The sequence below is a fragment of the Oncorhynchus mykiss genome, chromosome 20 (genome assembly GCF_057628025.1).
Source record: "Oncorhynchus mykiss isolate SJ-2025 chromosome 20, ASM5762802v1, whole genome shotgun sequence".
In the NCBI taxonomy this organism is placed as follows: Eukaryota; Metazoa; Chordata; class Actinopteri; order Salmoniformes; family Salmonidae; genus Oncorhynchus; species Oncorhynchus mykiss.
The window spans coordinates 51,243,087-51,248,881 of record NC_143041.1 but is presented as its reverse complement, the minus strand read 5'-3'; the positions used below and the strand labels follow the sequence as shown (position 1 = coordinate 51,248,881).

General features: G+C 55.9%; 1 long non-coding RNA gene across 1 annotated transcript; it reads left to right on the top strand.

The window, feature by feature from the left end:
• The first annotated feature begins 461 nt into the window (after positions 1–461).
• LOC118942023 (uncharacterized) lies at positions 462–5,542 on the top strand. The gene is made up of 2 exons (XR_016489258.1): positions 462–592; positions 4,941–5,542. It is a non-coding gene; the product is annotated as an uncharacterized LOC118942023 (long non-coding RNA).
• Positions 5,543–5,795: the final 253 nt, after the last annotated feature.

The following is a 5,795-nucleotide window of genomic DNA, read 5'->3' as shown; positions in this document are numbered from 1 at the left end:
TGTGCTGTGTCTCCTTAACATGCACAAGAAGGTGGATCAGCCAGCAGCTGACTCTCACTGAGTCACTCTCTTGGCTTTCCTTCCTCTTCAGAAAGAAAAAGAGAGAGGACGAGAGAGAGAACAAGAGAGGGAGAGAGAACAAGAGAGAGAACGAGAACAAGAGAACAAGAGAGACTTGGGAAGAGAGGAAGCTCTCTCTACTGAGCTCTCTCCACTTTCCTTTCTGTTCACTCAAACTCCACTTGTTTACTGCCGGACGGAGAGAGAGAACAAGAGAGGGAACAAGAGAGGGAGGGGGGGGTTTCAGACTTTTCATTAGAGCTTACTTGGACAGTAGTATTTTTCTGACTAGAGAGAAAAGCGCCCAGATTCAGGTGAATGAGACTATATGTTTACATATCGGACTGTTTCGTACCGCTGGGTTGGTGCTTACCACGTCAGAAAGCATCGTCAGGGAGGTCCGACCTTTCACCATCGGGACCAGGCTGTCTGTCTCTGGACCAGGTCCAGACTTCCGTGACTCCTACCAGAGTGGGACTCTGGATAATATCACCCTGCAGATCAAGTCTCCCTCTACCTCAGCCAGGTGCAGGTATGTGTGGCTGCTCCTCGTATAGCGCTCCTAGCGCCCCCTGGTCCCGAATATCAAGCCTTTCGCCCCTAGCCCCCCTGGTCCCGTATATCAAGCCTTTCGCCCCTAGCACCCCTGGTCCCGTATATCAAGCCTTTCGCCCCTAGCACCCCTGGTCCCGTATATCAAACCTTTCGCCCCTAGCACCCCTGGTCCCGTACATCAAGCCTTTCACCCCTAGTGCCCCTAGCACCCCTGGTCCCGTATATCAAGCCTTTCGCCCCTAGCACCCCTGGTCCCGTATATCAAACCTTTCGCCCCTAGCACCTCTGGTCCCGTACATCAAGCCCCTAGCACCCCTGGTCCCGTATATCAAGCCTTTCACTCCTAGCGCCCCTAGCACCCCTGGTCCCATACATCAAACCTTTTGCCCCTAGCACCCCTGGTCCCATACATCAAGCCTTTCGCCCCTAGCACCCCTGGTCCCATACATCAAGCCTTTCGCCCCTAGCACCCCTGGTCCCATACATCAAGCCTTTCGCCCCTAGCACCCCTGGTCCCATACATCAAGCCTTTCACCCCTAGCAACCCTGGCCCCGTACATCAAGCCTTTCACCCCTAGCGCCCCTAGCGCCCCTGGTCCCGTACATCAAGCCTTTCACCCCTAGCAACCCTGGCCCCGTACATCAAGCCTTTCGCCGCTAGCGCCCCTGGTCCCGTACATCAAGCCTTTCACCCCTAGCAACCCTGGCCCCGTACATCAAGCCTTTCGCCCCTAGCACCCCTGGTCCCGTATATCCAACCTTTCGCCCCTAGCACCCCTGGTCCCGTACATCAAGCCCCTAGCACCCCTGGTCCCGTATATCAAGCCTTTCACTCCTAGCGCCCCTAGCACCCCTGGTCCCATACATCAAACCTTTCGCCCCTAGCACACCTGGTCCCATACATCAAGCCTTTCGCCCCTAGCACCCCTGGTCCCATACATCAAGCCTTTCGCCCCTAGCACCCCTGGTCCCGTACATCAAGCCTTTCGCCCCTAGCACCCCTGGTCCCATACATCAAGCCTTTCACCCCTAGTAACCCTGGCCCCGTACATCAAGCCTTTCACCCCTAGCGCCCCTAGCGCCCCTGGTCCCGTACATCAAGCCTTTCACCCCTAGCAACCCTGGCCCCGTACATCAAGCCTTTCGCCGCTAGCGCCCCTGGTCCCGTACATCAAGCCTTTCACCCCTAGCAACCCTGGCCCCGTACATCAAGCCTTTCGCCGCTAGCGCCCCTGCTCCCGTACATCAAGCCTTTCACCCCTAGCAACCCTGGCCCCGTACATCAAGCCTTTCACCCCTAGCGCCCCTAGTGCCCCTGGTCCCGTACATCAAGCCTTTCACCCCTAGCGCCCCTAGCGCCCCTGGTCCCGTACATCAAGCCTTTCACCCCTAGCTCCCCTGGCCCCGTACATCAAGCCTTTCACCCCTAGCGCCCCTAGCGCCCCTGGTCCTGTACATCAAGCCTTTCACCCCTAGCGCCAATAGCACCCCTGGTCCCGTACATCAAGCTTTTCGCCCCTAGCGCCCCTGGTCCCATACATCAAGCCTTTCGCCCCTAGCACCCCTGGTCCCATACATCAAGCCTTTCACCCCTAGCGCCCCTAGTGCCCCTGGTCCCGTACATCAAGCCTTTCACCCCTAGCGCCACTAGCGCCCCTGGCCCCGTACATCAAGCCTTTCACCCCTAGCGCCCCTGGTCCCGTACATCAAGCTTTTCACCCCTAGCGCCCCTGGTCCCGTACATCAAGCCTTTCACCCCTAGCGCCCCTAGCACCCCTGGTCCCGTACATCAAGCCTTTCGCCCCTAGCACCCCTGGTCCCGTACATCAAGCCTTTCACCCCTAGCGCCCCTGTTCCCATACATCAAGCCTTTCGCCCCTAGCGCCCCTGGTCCCATACATCAAGTCTTTCGCCCCTAGCGCCCCTAGCGCCCCTGGTCCCATACATCAAGCCTTTCACCCCTAGCAACCCTGGTCCTGTACATCAAGCCCCTAGCGCCCCTGGTCCCGTACATCAAGCCTTTCACCCCCAGCGCCCCTAGCAACCCTGGTCCGGTACATCAAGACCCTAGCAACCCTGGTCCCGTACATCAAGCCTTTCACCCCTAGCAACCCTGGCCCCGTACATCAAGCCTTTCACCCCTAGCGCCGCTATCGCCCCTGGTTCCGTACATCAAGCCTTTCACTCCTAGCAACCCTGGCCCCGTACATCAAGCCTTTCACCCCTAGCAACCCTGGCCCCGTACATCAAGCCTTTCACCCCTAGCGCCCCTAGCGCCCCTGGTCCCGTACATCAAGCCTTTCACCCCTAGCGCCCCTAGCGCCCCTGGTCCCGTACATCAAGCCTTTCACCCCTAGCGCCCCTAGCAACCCTGGTCCGGTACATCAAGCCCCTAGCAACTCTGGTCCCGTACATCAAGCCTTTCACCCCTAGCAACCCTGACCCTGTACATCAAGCCTTTCACCCCTAGCGCCCCTAGCACCCCTCGTCCCGTACATCAAGCCTTTCACCCCTAGCGCCCCTAGCGCCCCTGGTCCCGTACATCAAGCCTTTCACCCCTAGCAACCCTGGTCCCATACATCAAGCCTTTCGCCGCTAGCGCCCCTGGTCCCGTACATCAAGGCTTTCACCCCTAGCAACCCTGGCCCCGTACATCAAGCCTTTCACCCCTAGCGCCCCTAGCGCCCCTGGTCCCGTACATCAAGCCTTTCACCCCTAGCGCCCCTAGTGCCCCTGGTCCCATACATCAAGCCTTTCGCCCCTAGCGCACCTAGCGCCCCTGGTCCCGTACATCAAGCCCCTAGCACCCCTGGTCCCGTACAACAAGCCCCTAGCACCCCTGGTCCCATACATCAAGCCCCTAGCACCCCTGGTCCTGTACATCAAGCCCCTAGCACCCCTGGTCCCGTACATCAAGCCCCTAGCACCCTTGGTCCCGTACATCAAGCCCCTAGCACCACTGGTCCCGTACATCAAGCCTTTCGCCCCTAGCGGCCCTGGTCCGGTACATCAAGCCCCTTGCCAAACAGACCACCCCTCATTCCTAGCATCCTGTCTCTCCCGTGTCTGTCTCTCCTCTGTCTGTCTTTCTCTCCCGTGTCTGTCTGTCTCTCCCGTGTCTGTCTGTCTCTTCCATGTCTGTCTGTCTCTCCCGTGTCTGTCTCTCCTCTGTCTGTCTGTCTCTCCCGTGTCTGTCTGTCTCTCCCGTGTCTTTGTATCTCCCGTGTCTTTGTCTCTCCCGTGTCTGTCTGTCTCTCCCGTGTCTGTCTGTCTCTCCTGTGTCTGTCTGTCTCTCCCGTGTCTGTCTGTCTCGCCCGTGTCTGTCTGTCTCGCCCGTGTCTGTCTGTCTCTCCCGTGTCTGTCTGTATCCCCTGTGTCTGTCTGTCTCTCCCATGTCTTTGTCTCTCCCGTGTCTTTGTCTCTTCCGTGTCTGTCTCTCCCGTGTCTGTATCCCCCTGTGTCTGTCTGTCTCTCCCGTGTCTGTCTGTCTCTCCCGTGTCTGTCTGTCTGTCTCTCCCGTGTCTGTCTGTATCCCCCGTGTCTTTGTCTCTCCCGTGTCTTTGTCTCTCCCGTGTCTTTGTCTCTCCCGTGTTTGTCTTTGTCTCTCCCGTGTCTGTCTGTCTCTCCCGTGTCTGTCTGTCTCTCCCGTGTCTGTCTCTCCCGTGTCTGTCTGTCTCTCCCGTGTTTGTCTTTGTCTCTCCCGTGTCTGTCTGTCTCTCCCGTGTCTGTCTGTCTCTCCCGTGTCTGTCTCTCCCGTGTCTGTCTGTCTCTCCCGTGTCTGTCTCTCCCTTGTCTGTGTCCATCTCTCCCATGTCCATGTCTGTGTCTCCCATGTCTGCGTCTCCTGTGTCTGTCTCTCTCACTACCATCTCCAATCAGAACGCCGTCTCTACTGTGTCTGTCTCTCCCGTGTCTCTCTCTCACTACCATCTCCAATCAGAATGCTTTCTTTCCCGTGTCTGTCTCTCCCGTGTCTGTCTCTCCCATGTCTTTGTTTCTCCCGTGTCTTTGTTTCTAACGTGTCTTTGTCTCTCTCATGTCTTTGTTTCTACCGTGTCTTTGCCTCTCTCATGTCTGTCTCTCCCGTGTCTTTGTCTCTCCCGTGTCTGTCTCTCCGTGTCTGTGTCTGTGTCTCCCGTGTCTGTCTCCCTTGCATTGTCTGTCTCCCGTGTCTGTGTCTCCCATGTCTTGTCTGTGTATCCCGTGTCTGTGTCTCCTGTGTCTTTCTCTCCCGTGTATGTCTCTCTCACTAACATCTCCAATCAGAACGCCGTCTCTCTCATGTCTGTCTCTCCCGTGTCTGTCTCTCCCACCGCTGCATCCAGATCCATCAGGAAGATCTCCATCTCTGGAAGCCCTGAGGAGGTGGACAGCTCCTGGAGGAGACACCAGTCAGATCGCAGAGTGGTCATTGAGAAGGAGGACAGCTCCTGGAGGAGACAGCAGTCAGATCGCAGGGTGGTCATTGAGAAGGAAGACAGCTCCTGGAGGAGACAGCAGTCAGATCGCAGGGTGGTCATTGAGAAGGAGGACAGCTCCTGGAGGAGACTGGGTGGTCAGTATGGAACCAGGATTGGGAAGAACCCCTGTCACAGTGACCAGAAAAATCTGAAAACATCAAAAACAACAACATCAGCAACTCCTAACCACAGCTGCCCAGGATAGTGGGAGTCAGCTGTGAGAATATAAAAGCTGCCCAGGATAGTGGGAGTCAGCTGTGAGAATATAAAAGCTGCCCAGGATAGTGGGAGTCAGCTGTGAGAATGTAAAAGCTGCCCAGGATAGTGGGAGTCAGCTGTGAGAATGTAAAAGCTGCCCAGGATAGTGGGAGTCAGCTGTGAGAATATAAAAGCTGCCCAGGATAGTGGGAGTCAGCTGTGAGAATGTAAAAGCTGCCCAGGATAGTGGGAGTCAGCTGTGAGAATATTACCCACTTCACATTTTAAGATAAGAGACAAAAAACGTGTCTGTTAATGTTAAAAAGAACGACACTGGTTTTAGGCTCTCTCTATGTTGGAAAATGTTTCACCACCATCAGAGTGCAAAGTAGCCTGTTGTTGGGCTAAGAGGCTCAAACAGAAAGGTCAATAAAATACCTAAAGTTCCTAATCCATATAGTAACACATGAACATGTAGGTTCATAATTAGGAAATGCAAAATCTGTTGTTTTTTATTCAAAT